The following is a 26,106-nucleotide window of genomic DNA, read 5'->3' as shown; positions in this document are numbered from 1 at the left end:
TATTATATCAATGTATATATATTATTTTAGTACTTATTTAAATAAAATACTTACATTTGTAATTGATTTAAAAAGGTTTATCAAATATAAATTAAGTAACGAAGATCATAGACACAGTACAAAAAACAAACATACTTGAAATTATGAATTTGAACGTGTATAAATGTGTACATGTTTGTCAAATAATGAAATATATACATAAATGAATGCCTATATAATATTGTATTTTTATTAAACGTACAAAAACATTCATTAAACAAATAATGAATGTCCTGTCTAAAAAAAAAAAATAATAATAATTCTCAATGACCCAAAAAACATATTTTGCTATCATTTAAGTTCAGTTTTACATCTGTAGTATTTCCATACATTCTTGTCTTTATTGTATAAAACAGCTATAACTTTAAAAACAGGCTTGATATTTGTTGTTCTGAAATCAGAATGAACAACAATTCTGAACTAGATGTTACAGTTCATAGAAAAACTAAGTTTCTAGTGTTAGGGAATAACAGCTTAAAGACCCAGGACCAGATATGATGAAAGAAGACCAGGAGTCGTGAGGTTCAATCAAATAAGTACAAATTTACTGAAGAATAGTTTCATCGGTAGAGCCAGGCATCAAATTCTCACGGGGGGGTCGCAGGCCAGAGACTCTACTGTACACACAATCTCACACCAGTTATACCATTTCTGAAGGCATGATTGACATCAGTACATACATGTTGGCTACTTCTCATTGGCAAAAGAACAAAGTTAAAACAATTCTACACTTATGTACAGATAGGAGGGTAAGTCGACATTGTCATCCGAGTCCAAGATGGTCCGGTGATGACCTTGGAGGTCGTAGAAAGGCGTCTTGGGGTCAGCTGTTGCATATTACAAGACCTGTACAGAGCATTCAACACACACAAAAGCACAAGGGAATCGCAGTTCCTCCAAAAGTAGTACAGATAATGTTCACTTTAAAGAAATACACATAAAAGTACAATTCTGTGAATCAGATCACATAGTGTTTGACCCCTGAAACCTTAGTAAGAAAGACAGATGTTAGAAAAAGATAGACAAGTTAGAAAGAAAGAAACTTTAGAGTAATGTTGCTGTCAGAGCATAAACAATATCTGCAATATGAATAAGTTACGACGATCAAAGTTCAAAGCAAAGGGAGACTTTTTTTTTTTTTTTTACAGAAATCACACACACACACACACACACACACACACACACACCTGAAAAACAAAATTAATTGGGATCAGCCTGATGTCTTTTGATGACAATTATGGATGTTGGGTTATCCGTAAAATAAAAGTTATGGGGAAACAAAACCACTGTAATAACTTACCATTAGCATGAATACACCGCAGTCCACAGATCCCAACTGAGCTGGAACACCCTGGAAAAAAAGAAATCTAAATGGAAAAACTAATATTTTATTTCTACACTAAAGATAGCAAAGAAATCAAAATTGTTGCAACATGAAATCAAACCCTTATTTTTAACAAGCTTCCAAGATCCCGGATCCATCTTTATTGCAATTGAGCTTAAAAAAAAAAAAAAAAAAAGTTTGTTATTTTATACACACGAGAGAAAAAGCAGGTGTAATTTATTTTTTAAATGCCACTGTCTATTCCCATCTAAAGAACAAGAGAACAAAGTGTTGAACTGAACCACTGGACTAATATGTAAAACTCTGAAGCCCGGTTTCACAGATAGGGTTTAGATTATGACAAGATTAGGCCTTAGTGCAATTAGGACTTTTATAAATATGCCTTAGAAAAAAACATTACTGTTGTGAATCTTAAAAGAAACAATGGCACTGACATTTTAAGATATGCAAGTGTAATTTGCTTTCAGTTAAACATGCATTTTAGTCTGGGACCAGTTTGAGCCTTGTCTGTGAAACTGGGGGTGAAAGTTATATGGAAAAAGTGAACAGTTCCAGTATATCTTGAATAGATATATATAAAATAATTTAACATACATACATACATACATACATACATATACATATCACATACATACATACACACACATACATACATACACACATATTCTGGTCTCATCTGGTGATTGGGTCCCATCCAAAACATAATCAAACAAAGAAAATAGACACTGAAATGTCAAATTTTCGATACAATCTAGAATTTGTATAAAAAAATAAAAAGATTAAAAAAACAGTATGCCTTTTGCCTGCTTTGATCAAGACAGGATATAATACATTTAACATTATGTTCCTTATGTGAAAACATACCAGTGAGTTTGGATGGATTTGCAAATATGGGGTTTCCTTCCTGGCAGTATGTTTGTCTGTCCCCAGCAATCTGTGACAGGCTCTGGTGAACCTACAAAAAACAGAAGTTTAGAATACAGTGAAGTAATGTTGATTAAAATGGTGTTTTGTATTAAAACATGGCACATTTGGGATATGTTTTGTTAGCGCTGCACGTGTATCATCAAGGCTGCGCTTGTCAATAATTCCAATAAATCAGCATGAGCTTTATTCTAATCAATAGATTAAGTTAACATGTTAACAAACGCTAATATTTAATGATAATGGTAACGTAGTATTTGAAGTTAATGATAGCCCCTCACAAACCAGGAGCACACGGTGCACAAGCTGCGTTTCTACAAATGATTAAATTAACCAATTCAACTTAAGTAGTCACAGATACACTGTCTCTAACATAAAAGTTAAACTCCAACGTACAGAGCAACAATTATTTATTAATCTGATAATATATACGAACTTACCGAGCCAAACACCGCCGCCATTACTGAAGATTCGCCGGCGCCACCATTGGCTGCTGTCGCTTGACTTAAAGTTAAATGTGATTGGTTGCTACTACGTTGGACGATACTGATTGGCTGTCACGAAATAGCAGGTCCCTCCTAATATGGCAGGGCTTCCGGCTGTCAACGGCAGCTACTTCCTGCTGCCAGCTGCCGATTTTTCGCTGAACCCCCTCTCCGTTACAGCTTCTATCCGACTGAACAGGGACCGGTATACAGGGGCATCAGGCTCAGGATCAGTGAGTGAAGAGACTGCTGCGTGAGTGGTATTTACGACAGTAACGTTAAATACAAGTAGTCCACAGCGACTCTAGGGGTCGTTGTTTGACCAAAACGGAAATCCTACATAATGGGGCTTTAAAAGCCTAGATAGACTATGTAGACTGTTCAAAAGTTTGTGGTCTTTACAATTTATTTGATGTTGTAAAATAAGTCTCACCAAGGCTGCATTCCTTTCATAAAAAAATAAATAAGTAAAAGCAGTATTGTGAAATATTAATACATGTTTTCTGGTTTAATATATTTTAAAATGTAATTTATTTCTTTGACAGCATAGCTGAATTTTCAGCATCATTACTCCAGTCTTAAGTGTCACGTAATCCGTCAGAAATCTTTTTCATTTGGTGCTCAAACAAATATATCTTATTATTATCATTGAAAACAGCTGTGCAGCTAAGTATCAGTAGTGATACTTTTCTTCAGGATATTTTGATGAATAGAAAGTTCAAAAGAATGGCATTCATTTAAAACATAAATCTTTTATATTTTTCTTGCATCTTTGATGAATAAACATTTTTCTTAAAACAAACAAACAAATGGTAGTCTTATGCATGCACTTTTTAAAATGGATAAAAAAATAAATTAAAAAAAGATCTCTAAGGTATTCTGGTTGCTATAAATCTTTAGGTTCTTCAGTGTTACTGTGTGGCAATTTGAATGACTAAACCAGTATGATCATTTATCATTTATTTTACCTGTAATTGCAAAGTTGCAAACATCTAAGATATAATGCATCACAGTGCTTATTAAAAAGCATTGTCCTAATGCATGTACAGGCTTTAAGTACATCATGACTAAACAGGAATCATCAGAAATCATCTCTTTGAAGGATGAACAATTTAGGACACTCTGTAATAGAGCAACAGCAAGTTTATTACGTCCGTGTCCTTTTGAAGTTGTTTTTAGCAGCTCGAGAGCAAAGTGTCAGCCTGATAACAGCAGCTGTTTCTCCCTGAGGGGTGTGATGCAGATTAAGGGTGGATTAGTTGCTCTGAGCCATGTTGCATGTGTTGTAATTGCAGGGATGATAGTGGCCAGGCACCAGAGGCGCCGTCCTGCTTGTTCAAAAGGGCCCTTGAGTCTCCAGAGTTCGGCCCTCTTAAGCACCTTGCAAATTAAATCGGCCTTTCTCGGCTACATGCAGCTTAGTTTGCTGCTGATTGCTTGAGGCTTCTTTTAAAGATTAAAAAAGAGAAACAGACAGTTCAGACTCTGAATTCTGATTGGATAAGCCACAATTGATATGCTGTAAAATAGGTGATATGTTACTCTACTGTAGAGTCCTGCACGGGTTCGGGTACCCGCGGGTACCCTGCTCAAACGGGTGAAAAATATCCAACTGTGTCGGATACGGGTGCGGGTCGGGTCGGACATGGGGGAAACACGGATCTAAACACGGGTTTAAAACAATCACATGCAAACGTAAAATATATATGCATAATTTTAGGAACACAGATCTACAAAAATATGCCTGTATTTCAAGTTGATAAAATAATTTAAAATCCACATCAGTTTATTTGTGCCCATGCGCCACACCCTCCCAGGAATCTTACCTAGGCTACTTTCACTTTTAAAAATTCATCATAATCACGCGCGCGCGATCTGCTTGCAGTCGTCGAGATGGATGCTGAGGAGTTGAAGAAAAGGGTAACACTTTAGAATACTGTATCTTACTTACTGCATAACTAATAAGGAATTATTGAGGAACTAATAGAAAATTATTTATTAACACTTAAGTCACTACTGTTAACTACTAAGGAAGATGTGTTAACTAATTAGTATGTAATAGAATTGTATGATTGTGTTAAGTTTCAGTTAGTTAATCAATAACTAATGAATTATGTCATAACTCTTGAAGAACTATTATTAATTATCTATTAATTAATGTGCAAGAAAAATAACTAAGAAGTAACTACTAATGAACAGTCATACACAGTGGTTACTACAATAAACCGTTTTATTTTAGCAGTGGAGTGGTGGATGAAGTACACAAATCAAGTACTTGAGTAAAAGTACAGATAACCCAATAAAATATTACTCCAGTAAAATGATAAACTATTGGCCTATTCATTTTCAAAATTACCTTAGTAAATGTACAAAGGTAATTACTTGAAAAGTAAAAAGCACTGATCAATGTTTTTTATTTTATTTTCTAGCCAGTTTTAGTCATTCTTCAGCACTAATAAGAAAGATAAGTGCAGACATTTACTAGGCTATATATTGATCTGCAAATAAGCAAACTTTTTATTTAATTAGCAAAATGTATCATAATGTATGATAACTTATCTATTTTACAAAGGTTTAGATAATACCGTTAATAATGTGTTTTTTACAGTAAGTTTGATTTGAGTCAGAAGTATGTGGTAATTCTGTATTAATTACTAATGAGTTTCCTATATTCTCACTTTAGAATACTGTTCCAGGTTCCAAGTAATTCCTGAAGAATTATCTAATAATTATTTGTTAATTACCAATTAATTTCCTTATATGTTCACTTTAGAATACTGTTTCAGGTTATAAGTAGCCTAATTCCTGGATAATTATTTGATAATTATTTATTAATTACTAATGAGTTCCCTATATTCTCACTTTAGAATACTGTTCCAGGTTCTAAGTAATTCCTGCAGAATTATTTGATAATTATTTATGAATTACAAATAAGTTCCCTATATTTTCAGTTTCCCTCAGTCATTGCCTCAAACATGAATTTACTCAATGGCATTCTATGCTGAGGAAAACAGACACACACAGTAGGCTACTGTATATAAAATATAAAAACTAATCTGAGGTTAGTTTTGTATGACTGTTCATTAGTAGTTACTTCTTAGTTATTTTTCTTGAACCTTAATTAGTAGATAATTAGTAGTAGTTCTTCAAGAGTTATGACAGAATTCATTATTTATTGATTAACTAACTGTTACTTAACACAATCATAAAAATATATTACATACTGATTAGTTAACACATCTTCCTTAGTAGTTAACAGTAGTGAAGAAGTAGTTAATGAATAATTACCTATTAGTTCTTCAATAATTACTTATTAGTTATGCAGTAAGTAAGATACAGTATTCTAAAGTGTTACCAAGAAAAGAATAGCTAGTGGAAATGTAAAGTTGTCGACAATACGTCATCAAAAATCAAGTCCAGTGTGTGGGACAAATTTGGAGTTATCTGAAGAAAATATTGTGAAAGGCTTATTTGCTGCATGCATTTTCGTTTTGGATAGCCGCAAATGTGGAACTTCATCACGGAGGAAGCACGCAGATAACTGTGGTAACAAATCAAGCAGTTCTATCGAACAGTATTTTTCAAATTTAACACTGTTAAGTATGTGTGGTGTGCAGGGCGTGTTTGAACCCAAAATTGTCAGATGTAGGCTAGACGAAATTGCGTGGCAGATATAGTGTTGTAGCCGCATCTGTTCGATTGGTAAAATGTTACAAGGCTACTCAGTTTTGTGGTAACGTTAGCCATGTTCTTCATGTACCGGCCTTTTGACAGCTTCGGCTGAAGTTGTCCTTGTGTTAATTGTCGTGTAGCCTAATAACTTCTGTATGACCTGGCAATAAACATTTTGTAATTGTGTCTATAATGTGATTGGCTAAACTGATTTTATTTCGGGTGCGGGTCTGGTGTCGGTTCTATTTTAAGCGGGTCGGGTCGGGTGCGGATTTTAATTAGTGCTGCTGTCGGAAAACGGGTCGGATGCGGTTTGAAGCACTGCGGGTACGGGCGGGTGCGGATTTACAAAATCGGACCCGTGCAGGACTCTGCTCTACTGTTCAAAAGCTCTTATGTTCACCAAAGCTATGTATACGTATAGTATGGATACTATGGAAGTCAGTGGGTCCCATCAACTGTTTGGTTTCCAACATTCTTCAAAATATCTTATTTTGTGTTCAGCAGAAGAAAGAAATTTATACAGGTTTGGAACAACTTGAGGGTGAGAAAATGATGACAGAATTTTCGTTTTTGTGTGAACTATCCCAAGTCAAAAGGTGTGTTCGACATCGGCTGTGGCTGGATGTAATCGATCGGTGCGTCAGTTGCCGCGTGCAGGCGGGGTGGATCTGAAAATGGAAACGGATAAAAAACAGCATATCAACAGTGATCAGCAATAATGATAAGCCTAATACTCACAATCAAAATAATAAGGTCATATAGATCATAACACCGTCTAGGAGGTAAGAAGTGGATTATCCTTCACCTGAATTGTTTGTCTTTTCATCCTGAAATGCGCGAGGCAAATGTTGGTCCACAATAATTAGGAACTACAGTTTCCACAAATCCCTTCACTCGATTGCGATGTTCTCTTTTATTCTGGACGGCAAGGGCAGTGACTGTAACATTGAACGTATTTTGCAGTATTAAACACGTATTTATACCAATTTCATCAGGCTCTGAAAATTCTTCATAAAGAACACAAAGAATGGCCTTCTCAGCTGCCATAGTTGCAACTCGTGCGTCATCAGTACAGGGTGTTCAACGCACCACCGTTTCCATTTAAAAAACGTTTTGCAACGTTTTGTCGGGGATGAACGCAGCCCAGATCACATGAAGGGGAACAGGAAATAACAGGAAACTATTTTTTTATTTTTTTATTATCAATATTGAAAACATGTATGCTGCTTAATATTTTTGCATAAACTCACATTTGTTTTTAGGACTCTTTGATAAATAGAAAGCTCAAAGAACAATATTTCTTTGAAATATAAATGTTATGTAACATTATAATAGGTTTAGTGTTGGTAGTGTATCTGTAATCGTGCATCAGTTAAATTCAATATTAATGCTAAACTGTGAACAGTGTGCAGACTAACGCACTAACAAGCACTAAAGGTTGATACTTAAGCTTAAGTGTTCATCATATCTCTAACCCTAAATGTTAGCATTTTTAAAAGTGCTTGACTTATATTCGTAGTCACACCTTTAAGGGTATTAAACTGCTGTAGTGCGTTTATGATGCCGTAAACACGTCCTCCCACACATGAGCACATTTTGAAGTGTAGGAAAGCCTCCTTCCTCATGTAATAGCTCTCAGTGATCAGACATGCTGCTGTGTTCTCATCTGAAGCCGGAAGACTGCTTATGAAACCTCAGCAGGCATATCTGGGATGTTTCTCTGAAGAAAAGCTTCTCCCAGAGCCATTGTGTGGCTCATTATTTAAAATAACGTAGAGAGAAGTCCCTTTCAGCCTGGTAATTATCCTGCGTGGATGAGTGAGAGCGGATTAGAAAATTCTGTGATCCGGGTGAAGCTACCGTTTCGTCTCTGTTTACGCAAAAGCACCGCCACACTGGCTTACCATTGCAATTGTACAATGTTTCCCTCTAAATGAATTACATGCTCTATTTGAGGAGTAGAATCAAATTAGAGAATGATGGGAAAACAAACGTTGCTGCATTCGGAAAAGTCTTCTAATGATTCCTTTGTTTTCAGCGAGCGGCAAAATAGATTAGATCCTAAACAAATGGGTTTTTACCACTTCCAAAAGCCACTTTGTAAAAAGAGACTTAAAAAGACAGACTGAGAAAATGAGTGAACGACTCAGTTGTGTTGGAAGGGAATGACACAGATGGAGTGTGAATGGCAGGGCATCATGTACCTCTCTGTGTGACTGCAGTGGGTGTCTATGTGTCAATAAGTCCTATCTGAGATGAACAGTATTGGGGAAGCTACTTTGAAACTGAAACTACAAAGTGAGTTAGACTATAGTCAGAAAACAAACAAACATTTAAAGCAATTTAAAAGAGAAATGTCTTTTGAATTGCATATTTATATAAATGTAGTGCCTGAGACAGATCAGACACACAATTATTTGATAAATTTAACCCGACAAGCAAACCGTGAGTTAGAGTTCTATCAAACTTCCCCCAAATTGCAACTAATACCCAAATACCCAGATGCAGAATTGGGCCTGGATACCATAGCAGCAAAGGCACATCAACAAGATAAGACCCAAAGGATTCTTGAGTGAAAGTTTTACTCTCACTTCATTCACTTTTAAACACAAAAACCCTTTTAATCCTATACACTTGAAATATGTACAAACAGGTATTCAGTTTTCCCATCTCATGATTTTCCTTTTATATCATCCTGGATATATATTAATTCAAACTCTTGGAATGATTAAAAATTGCTCTAGATAAACAAGATCACATGGATGCTTTAGCATGTTTGGTATATATGAGCTGCAATTTTAATTTCCTATGTTCATTTACTAGCCTGGCAAGCCAGACCTACATCAAGATGTTAGGTCTGGAAACTCACCATAGACACGGCTCAATCCGAGGGGCGGGATAAACGGCTGTCTTTCAAATTCCCTCTGCACGCAATAGGACAGCGCTACAACCAACCAGAGCGTTTTCCCAACAGCTGAGCTAACGTTAGATGATAGATTAAACTTTTGCCATATCTGACAGGCAAAAAAAAGCATTTCTAAACAAACGTGTCGTAAATACTTCACCTTTGGCTTATAGTCAGAAGTTACGCTGTTTGCGTAGATCACGGAGCACGCAGTGACAACCGCGCCCACTACGGTCACATATTATGACGGTCACAGAATCTGGTGTAACACCGGCAAAACTACGAACACATCTTCCTTTTTAAAGAATGACTTAAGTGCCGTTCTTTGCTCTTTTCTCAAAGAAAAAATCCAAGTCCTCCAGAGTCGCGGCCAAAGCCGATTCGAAAGACTGTTCGCCAGCAGCCATTCTTTGTTTTCAAGCCAGGGAACCGTCACATCTCTGTCGTCATTATGTTAAGCCCGCCCCGCCTACTCTATACGCGTTGTGATTGGCCTGACCCAATTTGGGTTTTTGCAGCTAGAAGGTCTATTGAGAGTGTCACATTTACACAATACATTTTGCTGCCGCTAGGGTGCGTCTAGATTTCTAGGCTATTCATTTACATTACTTTTTTCTAACTCTGTAGCACATTAGTATTATAAGAATATTGATGTTTCTTCTCTTAACACCCAATTTCATATGCAAAACAACCTGCTGGAAGACAAAGGATCATAAACTTTCCCTTCAAATGTTCAACTCCATATTGTTTCCCTCACCTATGAGATCACTGATCACAAGATCAGACCCCCCTTTTCTCCTTTTTCCAAGAGAGAAATTCTTACGTGAAGATGATGCTGAACTAGAAGTCTCCGAAGGACCCCTACGTTTTTGCCAGGGCAGCCTTGTCTTTCCAATCATCAAAGACATTCTGCATCAACCCAGATCTCTCTCATCAATATAACTTCAGCCAACATCAATAAGAGATTCAACAAATTGCACCAGGACTCTTTCAAACTGGCACTGGCAAACTAAGTGCATGCAACAGTCTTTGGGTGCTTCTCAATATCCCTCCTCGTCTCCTCTCTCCTCCGTCCTCCATCCTATGACCCGGAAACCAATCGAGCACAGCCATCTTGAAGGACATCTCAATTCTCTAATTGCACCGCGAGGAGTCGAGGATCGAGGAGTGAGGAGGCTTCCAGAGGATTCATGAGCGAGGATACACAGGTGTATCCTTTGCGGAAGAGTTTTATCGACTAAAACGTGACGCACGTATAAATTCTCCTCCCCCTTCACATCGGTCACAATCATTTTGATTTATACTTTACTTTTGCAGTTTATATAAACCACACACCTCACATATTTCAACAGGGTATCTTTCTTTATTATTATTTATTATGAATTTCTTAAATAAACAAATTTCAACAACATGAGGGCAGATCCTCTGAGCGCTGCTGATGACGCGATGAAGTGACGCTCGAGTGATCAAGGATTCCAATGTATAAAAAAAGCTTTCATTCGATCCCTCCGTCCTCGCGTCTTTTCCTTGCAGCCTTCCCTCGCATCCTACAGGGGGCGGAGCTGAGACGCGAGGAAAGGAAGCGAGGAGAGGAAACGAGGATGCACAAATAAGAATTGAGAAGCACCCTTTGACTTCTTATTTGATACATCAACTACCCCTTTTCATAAAGGTGCATTAGAACTAAGAAACTGATATTTACTTCAGGCTGTTGGTCTACTGAATATCAAATACTGTGAAAATTACATGCTTTTATTCTTTACTCTGCTTCAGCTTTAACCCTCTTCCTATACCCAACTCTGTGTGTGTTATACGTTACATGTCCAGATCTCCATGGATCATATTTTTTCATCAAGCACATCCCATAGATGCTCAGTCGGATTGAGATATGGGGAATCTGGAGGCAGAGGTAATGCCTTTAACTCTTTGTCATGTTCCTCAAACCATTCCTGAACAGTTTTTGCAGTGTGGCAGGGTGCATTAGCCCTAGCCATGAGCACCATTGCCATGGCCTGCAACAATCTTCAGGTACGTGTCAAAGTAACATCCACATGAATCCTAGGACCCAAGGTTTCCCAGCAGAACATTGCCCTGATCATTTCAAACCACGTTTTTGAGACGGTCTCAGACAATTCTCAGCAATGGTGTTGACTTATGCATTTGTACATGGTTTGTCTTAAAGCATATTAAAAACACCACAGACATACAAACAACATTAAAAGCTTGATTTTCACCACAGGGGGACATTAAGTATACAAAGAAATGTGCATAACAACATACACACATGAACTAAATGAGAACTAATCAGAGACAACGATAACTTACTCAACAGTGGAAAACGGTGCAAAACACAAACATATTGTACAATATTGTAAAAGAATTAGTTAATTTTACATATCTCAGCATTGAGACCACAGTTGTAGGTCATGAATAAAAATAGTGTTTGGACCTATAAATGCTTCATATTTCATTTCATTCACATTAATCAGTAACTATTTTTTAAGTCAATGTGTGTAATGTCACCATTTATATTTATCAAGCATCATGTGATTTCACTGCTGGGACTTAAAAGTGCCCGTAGTTGCAAAAACACCAGGATATAGTCGGGCCATTTGAAACTGCTGCATCCAACAGCAGGCTTGTGTGGTACCTGCCAAGCAGTATACCTTCTTTTTAGTCTGACTACGCCACCCCCTGATGATGGGCAGGAGGAACCACAAATCTTCCTGTGAATATAGTGTGGCTATAGTTAGGGAGAAGAACCACCAGCATTAATGGCAACACTTGGTCAAGAAAAATAAGCAATGCTACTATGAATGTGGCACACGAGTGGTAGGCCCAGAGGCAAAATCACAACACAACAAATAATCAAACAAAAAAACGAACAACAGAAAGCAATAAAGAAATCACAGGAAAACGGTGGCTGGCCTGGTCCCTTTTCAAGAGAAACCAAGCAAGTTAGTTGCCAACCTCATTAAACAGCATAGCATAGTCAACTCAAACATAACTAGAAAATATAGGCATACTTTTCAGTATGCTCAACTGTCCCACAGCGCACTGACACGTGAAGAGAAAAGGTGAACATTCCGTTGCTACGGACAGAAAAAGTCGTTAAAACATGTTCCAATGCAGGTATAAAACATTCAATGGAAAATGTGCATATCGAGGCATTTACCAGTCCAGCCCAGCAGCTCGGGTCACACTGGGATGATTGCATAATTGTTAAAACTCCATGCAGAAGCCTGTGTCCTCCGTGAAGAGTAGACACGCACTTCTAAAATTACCCTAATAAAAATTAAACAAATAAGCAATAAAATTCAAATGGTGGTGATTATACCTGCATGAAAAGGGAGCCCAACTCACACAACAGTGTCTAGCACTAACACAAAAGAGAGTCTGACATGCAGCCAGCAAACACTTATCACTTCCTGATTAGTCATGTGACCTTCCAAAACATCATGTGATCCCGGGTGTTGGGTGAATGTGATGCAGCTGTGTTGTGTGCCTGACAGAAGCTGTGTCCCAATGTTGAAGGCTGCATCCTTCGAAGGACGCAGACTTCAAGGATGCAGCCTATGCGTCCTCTGAAGGACGCACCATGTAGCCTTCCTAGGATTTCCTAATTGTGCAACCAGGTGTTCCCGATCACCGCTCCTGGCGCCAAGCAACGGTGCGAGAGGACAGCTGCTATCCTGATCATTCATTTTGATAACTGAGTAAACAGCTATGGAGCCAGAATCGGCTATTGTCATTTTTATGTTTTATATTTTACTGGAGGACATGGTGAGCCCCGGCGCTGCCGGATCATGTATTTTCGGTTTAGCCCTGTTTGAATACAAAACCCAATTTAATATAAAAAGTCCAGTATTTCTCGCGCTCGTCATCTGCAGCTCTCACGGTTGCCAGGCGACAAGAACAATCCTTCGTAGGCTAGACCAGTCCGAGCGCGTCAGATGCGCCCTTTGATATGGGACGCTGCTGTAGTTAGCAACAATTTGTTAATATTGTGACAATAAGCCTACATTTTGTTACTTTAATTTTCGGAACTGCATATTTCGTTAAGTATTCACTTACAAATGTGAAGTAACCTGAAGTACTTTTTTCCCTCACATCACAATATGATTACATTACACTACACAAAAGTATATAGGCCTAATGTAACAACCAGATATTACTGTATATTGAAAATATACAGAAGTAAAATGCAACATAGCCTACGCAGTAATGCAGTAGTAGCCTAATATAAATGCAGTAGTTATTAAAAGTACTTTTTTCAGAAAGCTAGGCGTCGATTGAATCAGCCCTGCAAACCTGTTGGTAGACAACTTAGTGGATAGTGGAAATATGCACTTTAACACTCTGGAGAGACCATCCCAGATGATGTCCCACCAGCAGGAGGCATTACCAGGGGCAGCCCATCCCGGTCCAGCAGCTCAGCTCAACAGTCTACATAATTTTTTTCTTATTTTATGTATTGTAAAATTAAATGTTTATGTTGATTTTGATATGTTTAACGTATTTTGTAAATAGTTGGAAAAAGTACTTTAATGTAGCCTATAGAACAAATGATTTTCATTTACCAATTTTTTTGAAAAAATAAAAAGGTATAGAATTTGTTTCATGCAGAAAGTATTACTGTCATTACAAAAATAAACAATGTCCAGAACAATTCATTCTCTTTTATTTACACAATTAAAGTTGCATAAAAATAAATGTACATAATTTTTCTTTTAAAAAATAAAAGTGAAAAAAGTTAAACAAGAATATGTAGGAAATATATTTTTCAATAATTCTCTCAAGAAGAGAAAACAGCCTGTCCATCCTCTCCCTTCTTTCCTGTGCTCTCCTCGCCTCTGCCTCCCTCTGTAGTTGCATTTCTTCTCTGATCAAGTCCAAAAACTCGTCCTGTCTCGGCGCCTTCGTGCTGGTGCTGGTGCTCCTGCTGGTGTGGGTGCTAGTGCTGGTGCTGCTACTGGTGGGGCTGGTGCTGCTGCCCCTGCCTCCTTCTCACCGTGGGCACCCACTACTGAACTCGGCCCTGGTGTGTCCTCAGGGATTGAGGCGATGAGGACAGGGGGGTTGGTGCAATGCCTCTGTCCCAACACCTCATCCATGAGGACAAACCAGGGCCAAGTTTCAGCAGTGGGTTTCCCACTCACACCCTCTCCTGTCCCAGGACACTTGCAATCCTAAAGGCAGAGCAAATGAACCATGGCTTGTTAACAACAACAGGACAATACATTTCAGCAAAGATGTTCTATTACTTTTCTTTTTATATATATTATTTATATAGACCCATTTTTTCCTGAATTGTTCTAAAAAAGCAGAAAAGGGTACTTAACACAGAGGAGCAATCTTAAATGCATTGTTAACACTGCAAAATATGACACATCAAGACATGCATACAAAATACTTAAGAAATCATATTTCTATATACTAAAATTTGGTTAAAATCACATAGCTTGCATGACAGCACTACAAAAACACATAAAAGTGAAACCCCATTGCCTTATCTAACGTTACTGCTTTTCTTATTGTTTTGGGCTTTATTGGGTGAGTGATATTTCTTATAATACACAAGTGCAAATATTACAAATAGGTCGTTAAACTAATAACGTTATTACCACAAGTTTTGCCTAAAACTACCTGATAAAAGTAGCCACGCAATGGTGACGAAGGAGTTAAGAAGAAGTTTATAAGAAACTTTAACTCTGGTTTCGCTAGCTATTTGAGTAAATGAAAACATAATACTTACATTTAAATGTGAATTTGCTGTCCACCACCGATCTCTAGTCTCGGCCGCCTTTAAAAATAAATAAATAAATGCTGTCGTCAACGGCGCGCAATGACTTATGGGGTAGAATAGGCCGCTAAGGTGTCCATTTATACATCCTTCTTTTCACGGGGAAACGAAGGGTGCATTTGGCGTCGCTTTTGAATCAGGGAAGCCTTCGTCGCGGCGCGATGACGCAACCGGCCTTCGAATGCGGCCTTCGGAGGATGGAGAATTGAATTGGGACAGCCTTCATCGAGCCGCGGTGACGCAATCGGCCTTCAAATGCGACCTTCCAAGGATGCAGCCTTTGAATTGGGACGTCCTTCGTCGCGCCGCGGTGACGCAATCGGCCTTCAAATACGGCCATCCGGCCTTCAAATACGGCCTTCGAAGGACGCAGCCTTCACTTTGGGACACAGCATGTGTAGATCCACACACTTGCTATAACATTAACTGACTATTACAGCAAATGGCCTGAGGTCTCCTTTTCTCACACTGTCACTATGGATTCTGTGGTTTCATTTCTGTCATCAGTCTTCAGCCACCATTGCAATCCACTGAGTATTTTTACTGATGACAGAGTTCAGTTTACGTCTGCTGCTTTTGCGGAAGGAAGGAAAATTCATTACCATTGTTCCTCTCTCTACTACCCAGCAGCTAATGGTGCCGTAAAGAGGTCCAACCGTGTACTCAAACACACTGTCCAAATAGCCATCCAGCAACATAAGCTATGGAAACCTGTGATAACTGACTTCTTGCAGGTGTACTGTGCCACTTTATATGCTGCAACTGGTACTTCATCCTTTCAGCTCCTCCATGGCAGGCAAATGCGCACAAGACTATTTTGCTATTTGCTCCTGTGCACCCGCCAACTGACATAACAGTTCACCGAAAGGTTACGTGGCTGCAACCCAAAATGAAAAGTACATAGAAAGGCATGTAATGTTTCCCATATCACTGTATTTCCATGCACACAAACAGCTCCGGCTGAGAACACTGCACACTAAACACACACTCTACACTCTATATACCACTCGACCTAAATGTGATGTTCAGAAGCCTAATTGGTTGAAGGACCATGTTACTTAGATCTTGATGCAATATTCCACTTAAAAATTGGAAAATGTTGAGTTCATGAGTGAATTATGTTGTGACTACTATATTGAAGTGTTGTGTAATAACGTAGTGTGTGTGAGAACAGAAGTGAAAGAGTAAAGAAGATGGAGGAAGTTCGCTATTCCTGTCTCATGTGTGTCTTTGCTTACTAACTCCTGACAGACACCACACAATGTAAGTTCATAAGACAGACTATGTAAAAAAAACTACGAAAAACGTATTTAAATATACAAGCCAAGTGTACTTAGAATACTTAATTATACTTTTAAGTGTATCTTGATCAAACGATTGAGTACAAGTATAGACCATATCCTTAGGGTACGTTTACACGACAACGATATGCTTAAAATGGAGAAGTTTTTCCTTTGAGTTTTCCCGCGTACAGACAACAACATTGTCAAAACAATCCCCATTCACACAGATCTAAAAACGCTGTATTCTGCTGCCAGGCCATTAGATGACAATGAAAAACTGTAGACTGAAAATGTAACACGCATGTGCATGACGTCATCGTCTTCAGAGATTCACATTTTTGTTGTTTACGCAGAGACCGTTGTCAAAAACTTGTACTTTGAAACCCATTTTCTAAAGTTTGCATTTTAGGGCACCCAAAACGCCGTTGTCGTGTAAACGAACAGCCAAAACGCATAAAAAGTTTTACGTTTTTAGTGTGTCGTGTAAACAGTCCCATAGGGAGCGTCTTAATCAGAAATTATTTACAGTTGAAATGTTGTAACAAGCAAAGCATTTATCATTATATACTTTAAATTTAATTAAAAAAAATAACGTCAGAAACATATCAGTTCTCCCGTTTTTCATAAATACCAGAAGGGATGTTGTACAATGAAAACGTTACTGCCATGGTGTCACCTATTCCAGAAAGCAAGGTTATCTTACTGTCAAACATACCCTGAACTCTCGTTTGATTAAACCAAACCTTGCTTACTCGAGGTATGCTGGTTCCAAAAATACGTCCGGGAGTAAGTTCATCCAACTCAGAGTAAGTTCATGGTTAACACACCATACATTCTCAACAGAGCGTGAATCAACGAGTCACCATGGAAACAGACGCTAAGAAAAAGTGCGCCATATTACTTCTTTCTTCTTCTTTTGTTAAATGCTGATTTACATACTTAGTGCATAGCATACCTATTTGGTGGTTGTGCAATTTTTCAATTTTTTCGTTTAACAATCTTTAATCACTGTGACTAAGAACTTTATCGTTTGTTTGATGCTAATTATCTAATACAAATAAATACTGATTAAACGAAATACAGTCTGTGCTTGCAAAGATAACATTGCTGTGTAAGATTATTTTTTGTTTAGTCATATTGCTTCCACATTGCTTGAAAGCTAAGATATATTATATATCATATCATACATGTCTTTTTTTATAGAAATAAATTAAAGCATAGAAAACATCCTGTTGCAAAAAAAAAAAAAAAACGTCTGAATTCAGATCAACGTGATGCAGATCAACATCATATGAGAATTATATAGCTATATACTATACAATTATACTATAGTATATATACACTCACCTAAAGGATTATTAGGAACACCATACTAATACTGTGTTTGACCCCCTTTCGCCTTCAGAACTGCCTTAATTCTACGTGGCATTGATTCAACAAGGTGCTGAAAGCATTCTTTAGAAATGTTGGCCCATATTGATAGGATAGCATCTTGCAGTTGATGGAGATTTGTGGGATGCACATCCAGGGCACGAAGCTCCCGTTCCACCACATCCCAAAGATGCTCTATTGGGTTGAGATCTGGTGACTGTGGGGGCCATTTTAGTACAGTGAACTCATTGTCATGTTCAAGAAACCAATTTGAAATGATTCGAGCTTTGTGAAATGGTGCATTATCCTGCTGGAAGTAGCCATCAGAGGATGGGTACATGGTGGTCATAAAGGGATGGACATGGTCAGAAACAATGCTCAGGTAGGCCGTGGCATTTAAACGATGCCCAATTGGCACTAAGGGGCCTAAAGTGTGCCAAGAAAACATCCCCCACACCATTACACCACCACCACCAGCCTGCACAGTGGTAACAAGGCATGATGGATCCATGTTCTCATTCTGTTTACGCCAAATTCTGACTCTACCATCTGAATGTCTCAACAGAAATCGAGACTCATCAGACCAGGCAACATTTTTCCAGTCTTCAACTGTCCAATTTTGGTGAGCTCGTGCAAATTGTAGCCTCTTTTTCCTATTTGTAGTGGAGATGAGTGGTACCCGGTGGGGTCTTCTGCTGTTGTAGCCCATCCGCCTCAAGGTTGTGCGTGTTGTGGCTTCACAAATGCTTTGCTGCATACCTCGGTTGTAACGAGTGGTTATTTCAGTCAAAGTTGCTCTTCTATCAGCTTGAATCAGTCGGCCCATTCTCCTCTGACCTCTAGCATCAACAAGGCATTTTCGCCCACAGGACTGCCACATACTGGATGTTTTTCCCTTTTCACACCATTCTTTGTAAACCCTAGAAATGGTTGTGCGTGAAAATCCCAGTAACTGAGCAGATTGTGAAATACTCAGACCGGCCCGTCTGGCACCAACAACCATGCCACGGTCAAAATTGCTTAAATCACCTTTCTTTCCCATTCTGACATTCAGTTTGGAGTTCAGGAGATTGTCTTGACCAGGACCACACCCCTAAATGCATTGAAGCAACTGCCATGTGATTGGTTGATTAGATAATTGCATTAATGAGAAATTGAACAGGTTTTCTAATAATCCTTTCGGTGAGTGTATATAGTTATATATATACTATAACTATTATATAAAATTAACATTACCTTGTTTTAAGGCGAGACACGGCAGGCAAAAACATCGTTTTTTTTTTACTGGTCAATTTTGAGATTTGGGGATATTTGTCTTCAATAGCATGTCTTCTTTCAGACTTGTGTTGAAAAAAAGGCCGAAATACACATTTAGGTCTTTATTTTATTACACTTTGTCTGTTTGCGTCTGTAGATTTCTCATAAATTCAACAAAAGTTCGCGTTCTTAATCACCGTGCTGCTCCGCGATCTCTGCCGTCAGCCTGTCATCAGAAGCACCGTTAGGCAGCTCTCTCTCTTGTGTACAATCCTGTCGGATCCAAATATGGTCATTTCCTTTCTATCAGCAACCAATCGTGAAAGTAAAAGGGCTGAATGCGCAATCTCATTGGCTGATGAAAAATCTTTAAAGCCCGTTTTCTCAAAATGACTTTTCTCTCGTACTCCAAGTCCGAAATCTCCACTTCAGTAGCACCTATATACACCAAACTTTCCAGACTTGTACCTAGTTATATTATGAAGACATTTACAGAGGGATTTGTAAATATATTATTCCTAGCCTGATTTATATAACATTTTATTCCAAAAAACATGGCGAAAATCATTTTTTTAAGGCTATTGACAGTATTTTCTGATTTACAGGATAACAAAAGTAGATATCCATAAATCCCTCTGTATTTTTTTTCCCATCTAATATGTGAACACAATGAAAAAATTATTTTTAACCTGGCTTTATCCAATACTCAGATATCGTTTTTTAAAATATATGCAAATTAGTGCATATTTGATTAGATATTGCCTGATTTGCATATTTAAACATTAAATTACAGAAAACTTGTAATACATTTTTTTCTCATCTTAATGTAGGTAATCAACTGGGAAAGTTTCATGGTGATATCTGCTAGTTAAACATTTTACCCTATTCACCTGTAGTGTCTCGCCTTAATAGCACTTTATATATCGATAACTATATATAATATTGTGCGCAGTCTGTCACGCCCATAGGAGCCTCATCAATAGGGCACGCATGCGCTGAAAACACCTCTGAAGTAAACTAACCCTGGAACAGAACCTGCTCCTTGCTATGGCTACTTACAGTTACTGAAAGTTACCTCAGTTTTTGGAATCGAAAGTTGAGGTTATCCGCTACATACCCTTAAACATACCCGAGCATGTCACATAACCTGCTTTCTGGAATACACCCAAGGCTTCCCGTCATACACACCCAGCGCTCACTCTCAACAGAATTCTAATCACCTGGACCTGTTCCTCATCAGCTCACTCATCAACCACAGTATAAGAGCACACTTCTCAGTCACTCTCATCATCTGTTTTTTTTTTTTTTTTTTTTTTTTTTTTATGTGATTACCAACTCCTTACCTGATCTACTCCTGCTTTGCTTACCTGAAGTCATCGCCTGTGTTATAGTCTAGTTCTACCAAAAAAGACTCGAATTTATTTTGTGAAAGGATTTTACAGACAAAAATAAAAGTAGATGCTCGACAAGCTCCGTCTCAGAGTTCTTTGGCATAGGCCCCGTCCTCCGTCCGGGTCTGAAAGTTAGCTTGTAGGTTCTGCCTGATGATAGAGACAGGGGCGGAGCCTACCCCCTGACAAGTGGACGGGAGCCATTCTGGTGGTGGTGGGGAGGATGGGGGAAAACTTTGCTACGACACCTGCGGGCAACAAAATGGGACGGTAAGATCAGTCTTTTATATTTGATGTCAAGCTGTGATTGGTAGCGTGGAATTATGAATTAATGACGTGGCAGTGAAGTCTTTCTGGTAGAACTTTCGCTTACGATTTCATTTCTATACGTATAATTCTAGTTATAGTCCTGAGATCTCCTTGTATTCCTCCAGTGTTCTCCCAGTAAGACTCTCCAATTACATACCTGTGTTTCCTCACCTGTTCCAACCATCCATGAAGTGTGTGCTCTGCAGTCTCCTCCACCAGTCATCGTCTAAGAACTTGAATTGAACTTTATACTTAGAGCTTGTGACTAAACCTTGCAACTTGAGTGAATCCTGAAACTGTTAGCAAAATCTCATACAGTAGCTTCACCCGCCTCAGTTGTGAAGGAAGTCCTGCATGTATTTTTGGAGATACTCTGCTTGTTTGCAGTGCAAGGATAAATACAAAAATAAAAAATGTATTTAAAAAACTGGTTCTTTGAACAAGTACAGTGTTTCTTTATTCAAACCATGAAGTGTGTATGCTTTATGGATTTGAGGAGCAGAGAAGATTGTCTTAGGCCCTATTCGGACGGTTATTTTTTCTCGTGGGGTTGTAAGATAATGTCAACATTTATTTGCATCCGAATCCAAAATGTCTTTAACACCCACGTAAAAATCCCCACCTGATTTACCTACTATTTTTTGACAAATACCAAGGTTGTGCGTTAATTTCCAATCAAATCCACACCACTGAGTTTACAAGAAGAGATCAATTAAAAATTCAGTGTCAAAATTCCTTTTTGACCACTGCCGAGAACCATACGATAACTGTTGCGTTTTGGATGCATTTTAAAGATCTAGCCTGCATTTTTATTAGGATTACTGAAATTCTGGAAGAGCAGTATTATTTCATATCACCACTTAAAGGAGAAAGAGAAGAAAAGCACATATTTGAAATGGGCTGTTATTATGGCAGCAATAATGTATGTTAAAAATATGAACCAAGCAGCTTTATGTTTACCTCATGTAAATAAGAGACTGTATTAACTATTTCTGCTAATTTCCACATTTTTAAAATGACATCCATCATATTGGTATAAAATACAAGACAGAAGATTAAAGGTGCTATAAGCGATCTCGGTTGGCGTAACCCTTTTGTTGATGTTTGAATTATTATCAAACAAAACGGAGGCTAGCTAGACCCTCCCTCCTCCTCATCCGCGCACTAACCCCCGAACCCCACCCCCACATCATTCTTGTCGGTTATTGGCTGGAACAGTTTGTTATGTTTCGTGGTGCGGGTCGCTCTGTTTGTTGCTCAGTTTGTTTTTGCTGCAGTTTGTGGAGCGTGGGCTGTCTGCAGACACCGTGTTTTTTTACAGTGTGTTCAGGGGACAGGCAGCTAGCGGATAGTGAGGAGATGTTTGCGGTATGTGAAAAAAAATGTTTTAGCCTAAAAAACGCGTGAGATCGCTTATAGCACCTTTAAATAATCAAATAATAAATAGGATATTATTTTTATATTAAATATACATTTATTCTTATTAATCCAAGCATATGACATTTCATTTACAGCAGACAATGTGAGCAGTGCGTTCCTGGGTTTGTAGAATCACAAAACTTGCTCCTCCGCCATGAATAAATCACCATCCAAATGCATGAGTATTATCACTGAGGGGCCATGCAAATACATTTTTACAGAAATCCACATGAGAAACAATTAGGCCTACCGTCTGAATAGGGCTTTAGCCTGGTATTTGCTGTCTAGTCTGTGCGTAGCACTGCGTCTTTTGTAACAATCTTTTTGCCAAATACATTAAATGACTGTAAAATCTGAGCGCCCACATATAGAATAACCTTTGTAACCTGTAAGTTGATAACATGCGATGCACTTACTGCCACAGATGAGATTTGCAGGTGAAAAACCTTGACTCCATTTGAGCTTGATTTTGATTTATTTTTTTAATAATAGTAACTATTAATTACACACGCAGCTGACCATACAAAAAGCCACAATACTAACTTTGACAACAAGGTGTTTATTCATTTAAAAAATATATATATCTTTTTTTATAAAATGTTTTTTAATAGTAGCTGTTCTAACCTGCAATTTTCACTGGTTTCAAAACACACCACGCTGGATATAATCTGCCATGGTAACATCCTCGGATAAACTCCTGCGATCAAACAGCTAATACATTACATAGGATGACTTGACAACTGAGCGTGACATTTGGACGTTGGACGCACCAACATCACATTTGCATAGGCCATAGGCCTACTTTTTGAATTCATGATTGGTTGACTGCGATATTTAAAGATTCAACAGAACACTAAAATAACATTATTAACCAGTTAATGGTCATTTCAAATAAGCGTTTCTGTTCAGAACGTTTAAACTTGATTTCATTTTCGTTTTTATGTTCCTGTTATAATTTCGTTTGTTCCTTGTTTTTTTTTTTTTTTGTTCCTTGAATCGGTTCAGAGCCTTGCTAATAACACGCTAATAAAACCTTATTTTTTGTAAGGGTTTTCCTTATTTTTTTGTCAGTCGATGTTAGCTGTTGCATGTAGATGGTGTGCGTTCTTTTGTTCCCTAGCTCTTTATGTTTTGTTTGTTTGCACTAATAAACCCTGCACATATCCGCTATACGCCTGCCTTCTCTTTTGTTCGTGCCAGCGTTACAGCTTGTGTGTGTGTGTATGTTACAATAGCTTGAGCATTTATTGTAGTTAATAAAACCTTGTTTGTGTCACACATGAAGTTGCTCTTTTTTTCTTCTCATAACCGGAGTCCCTAATCATGCGGATCACAGCTACATGCTCTTAGGATATTCTTGTCTATGGCCAATAGAGTATTATGCTGCTATAGTCTATAGAGGTTCTGACTAAACTTTGCTGGATGATTGTTGACAGGACGTCTAATCCCCCACCCCCAAATCAGTTACTTGGTCCAAATACTTTTATTGATCATAAGGAAATATTTCCCCCTTGGACAAATTTGCTACATATATATATATATATATATATATATATATATATAGGGAACAGTAAGGATTTTAGTTTGGGTGACAACAAAACTTTAGCACACAAATTTACAAAAATGTATCACTTCATGCATTCCCTGGTAATCGAACCCATAAACTTGGTTCCTATAGTGCCATGCACTACAGTTTGACCTACTGGAATGTGTTACTTAAACAATAGCAATTTACTTCCAAAATGTGACTTGATAATTTTTTTTATTCATCAGGAATCTATTGAATCTGTGGTGTTTAATGGCAAAATGGAGTCAGACCAAAAAGCAAGTTCTCTGTGCATTGTGAATGACCACTCATTTCCGGAAAGAAATTAATTATTGAAAGTAATGAATCAAGATAGATTGATTGATTGATTGATTGATTGATTGTCAGTGTGATATTTAAAAATACTTTTCCACAGTCATTACAAATGATTGACAGAAACTAGCCTAAAACATGACAAAATATTTAGCTATTGATTCCCATTTGTGCCCTATTTTCTGTGTGTACTCTCAGCCAAATAGTGTAATTTCAGAAGTGGAACAAAGTTATTAATGTCAGTGAAAAATTAAAAAGACGCTGACACGCTGACATCAATTTAGTTTAGCTACTTTTAGTTAGTTACTCCCAAACCCTGGACATAAGCTGTATGTTACTGTGAGACCTGTCCGTAAATAAAGATAACAGTTCACTCTTAAAACACTAACTCATGTCACACACACTGTCACACTCCCCATATCTCTCTTTCGTTGTCCACAAAATGGTCTTTTGACCTTCAGTGCCATTGTGTCTTCCCATAATCCACTTATTGTTCTCTCTGTACACTCATTGTCTGGTTTGAAGGACTTTCTGTAATTGGAAGTGCCCTTCTGGACCTAAAGGTTGAATGTTGTCTCCATGGGTGGATGTTGCCCTTTTGTTGGCCATGAGGCTTAATACTCCTGGGTTTTAATAGCCAAAAATAGCTTTAATTTGTATATTTCACTTTGTTATTCCAATCTGTCTATCTATCTATCTATCACTAAATTCGTGGCACATATACACACGTTAACGTAATTAAAATCATTTTTAAATTCAACCATAGCAAATTAATATATATATATATATATATATATATATATATATATATATATATATATATATATATACAGTATATATATATATATATATATATATTTATTTGTCTTTGTAACTTTCCATCACAATGTAATAACTTGATCTGCCTCTGATTCAATTTTTGATCTTTCACTGATGTTACCAAGTTGTTTTATTTTTCACCCCCTTGCCATCCAATCATCTGGCTCCATTCTGCATCGGAACAACCACTTCATGGTACAATTGATTTTCCAGTGCAAACAATCAACCAACCACTGTATATGTTTCAATCTCTCATTCACTACAATATGGAAATAAAATGGGTTGCGAATGCGGTTTCATGTTGTATATTTACATTATGCATTTAAAAGTAAGAAAGAGTGACACATCATGAATGTTGTCGATTATGTGCTCTATTTTATTCTTTTATTGCTCTGAGTATAATAAATAAATAAGGTGGTAGCTCCAGGAAGCCCTTCTGTGGTGGTGTGACTGCTGTCATCAGCCTTATACCTCCATAAACTGGGTCGTAACAGACCAACCTCACAGGCACTAGCTGCCGCACTCCATCTTCCTGGTGTGCGCTGGCATTTCTCATTACATTCCCTAACAACCAGTCAGGTTCTGTGGTGGACTCCCTGATCTAGCTGGGCAAATTTGCCTTCAGTACGACACACCAGCGAAGGGTTATGGCGAACTCCAGACAGAAGGAAGAAGTGGCAAAAACTCGGATGAACATGGCCAGTATCTCCTCACCTACAGTGGATTGTGAGAGGATCATGCGGAAACTCGGTCAGGGGTGAAATGAGCTCTGGTGGCGTCAGAGGAAAGACTGTTATGTGGCACAAGGGGTCCACATCTGAGCACATGAGGAAAATAGGAAGGAGCTAGGTCTAGGCAGAGACACAGAAAGGAGGAATTACTTTGATGTGTAAAAGACAAGCGCGGTTTAATGTTATAAAAATTGATGCTCTTTTGAGGAAAAAATACAATCAATAGCATGTGTGGGGGTATTGGAGGTATTTTAAATTCAGTGAGAAAGAGAAAGAAAAACACAATTAAAGAGATCTCACAATTTAATCTCATATTTTAGAAAATCTCTTATCCAGTAATGAGATTAAATGCAGACATTAGCTTAAGCCTCCTGCTTCTCAGATGTTTCAAGAACAAGAACCCAGTAATCTTCAGTTTTTATTAACTAAGACTATTAAAACGGTTTTCGGTAACTGAAATAATACTAAAGAAAAATAAAATAAATATATTAG

The 26,106-nt window shown here is 37.9% G+C and overlaps 1 long non-coding RNA gene across 2 annotated transcripts; it reads right to left on the bottom strand.

Moving 5' to 3' along the window:
• Positions 1-509: 509 nt before the first annotated feature.
• Positions 510-2,950, bottom strand: LOC311291087. 2 transcript variants are annotated; one of them, XR_014627512.1, is made up of 4 exons: positions 2,749-2,950; positions 2,249-2,339; positions 1,340-1,537; positions 510-885 (listed from the first exon to the last, which is right to left on the bottom strand). It is a non-coding gene; the product is annotated as an uncharacterized lncRNA (long non-coding RNA). The 2 variants fall into 2 exon arrangements; XR_014627511.1 differs by having other exon boundaries at positions 2,249-2,950.
• Positions 2,951-26,106: the final 23,156 nt, after the last annotated feature.

The sequence above is a fragment of the Rutilus rutilus genome, assembly GCF_951802725.1.
Source record: "Rutilus rutilus genome assembly, chromosome: 5".
Classification (NCBI taxonomy): domain Eukaryota; kingdom Metazoa; phylum Chordata; class Actinopteri; order Cypriniformes; family Leuciscidae; genus Rutilus; species Rutilus rutilus.
This window is presented reverse-complemented; position numbering and strand designations above follow the sequence as displayed.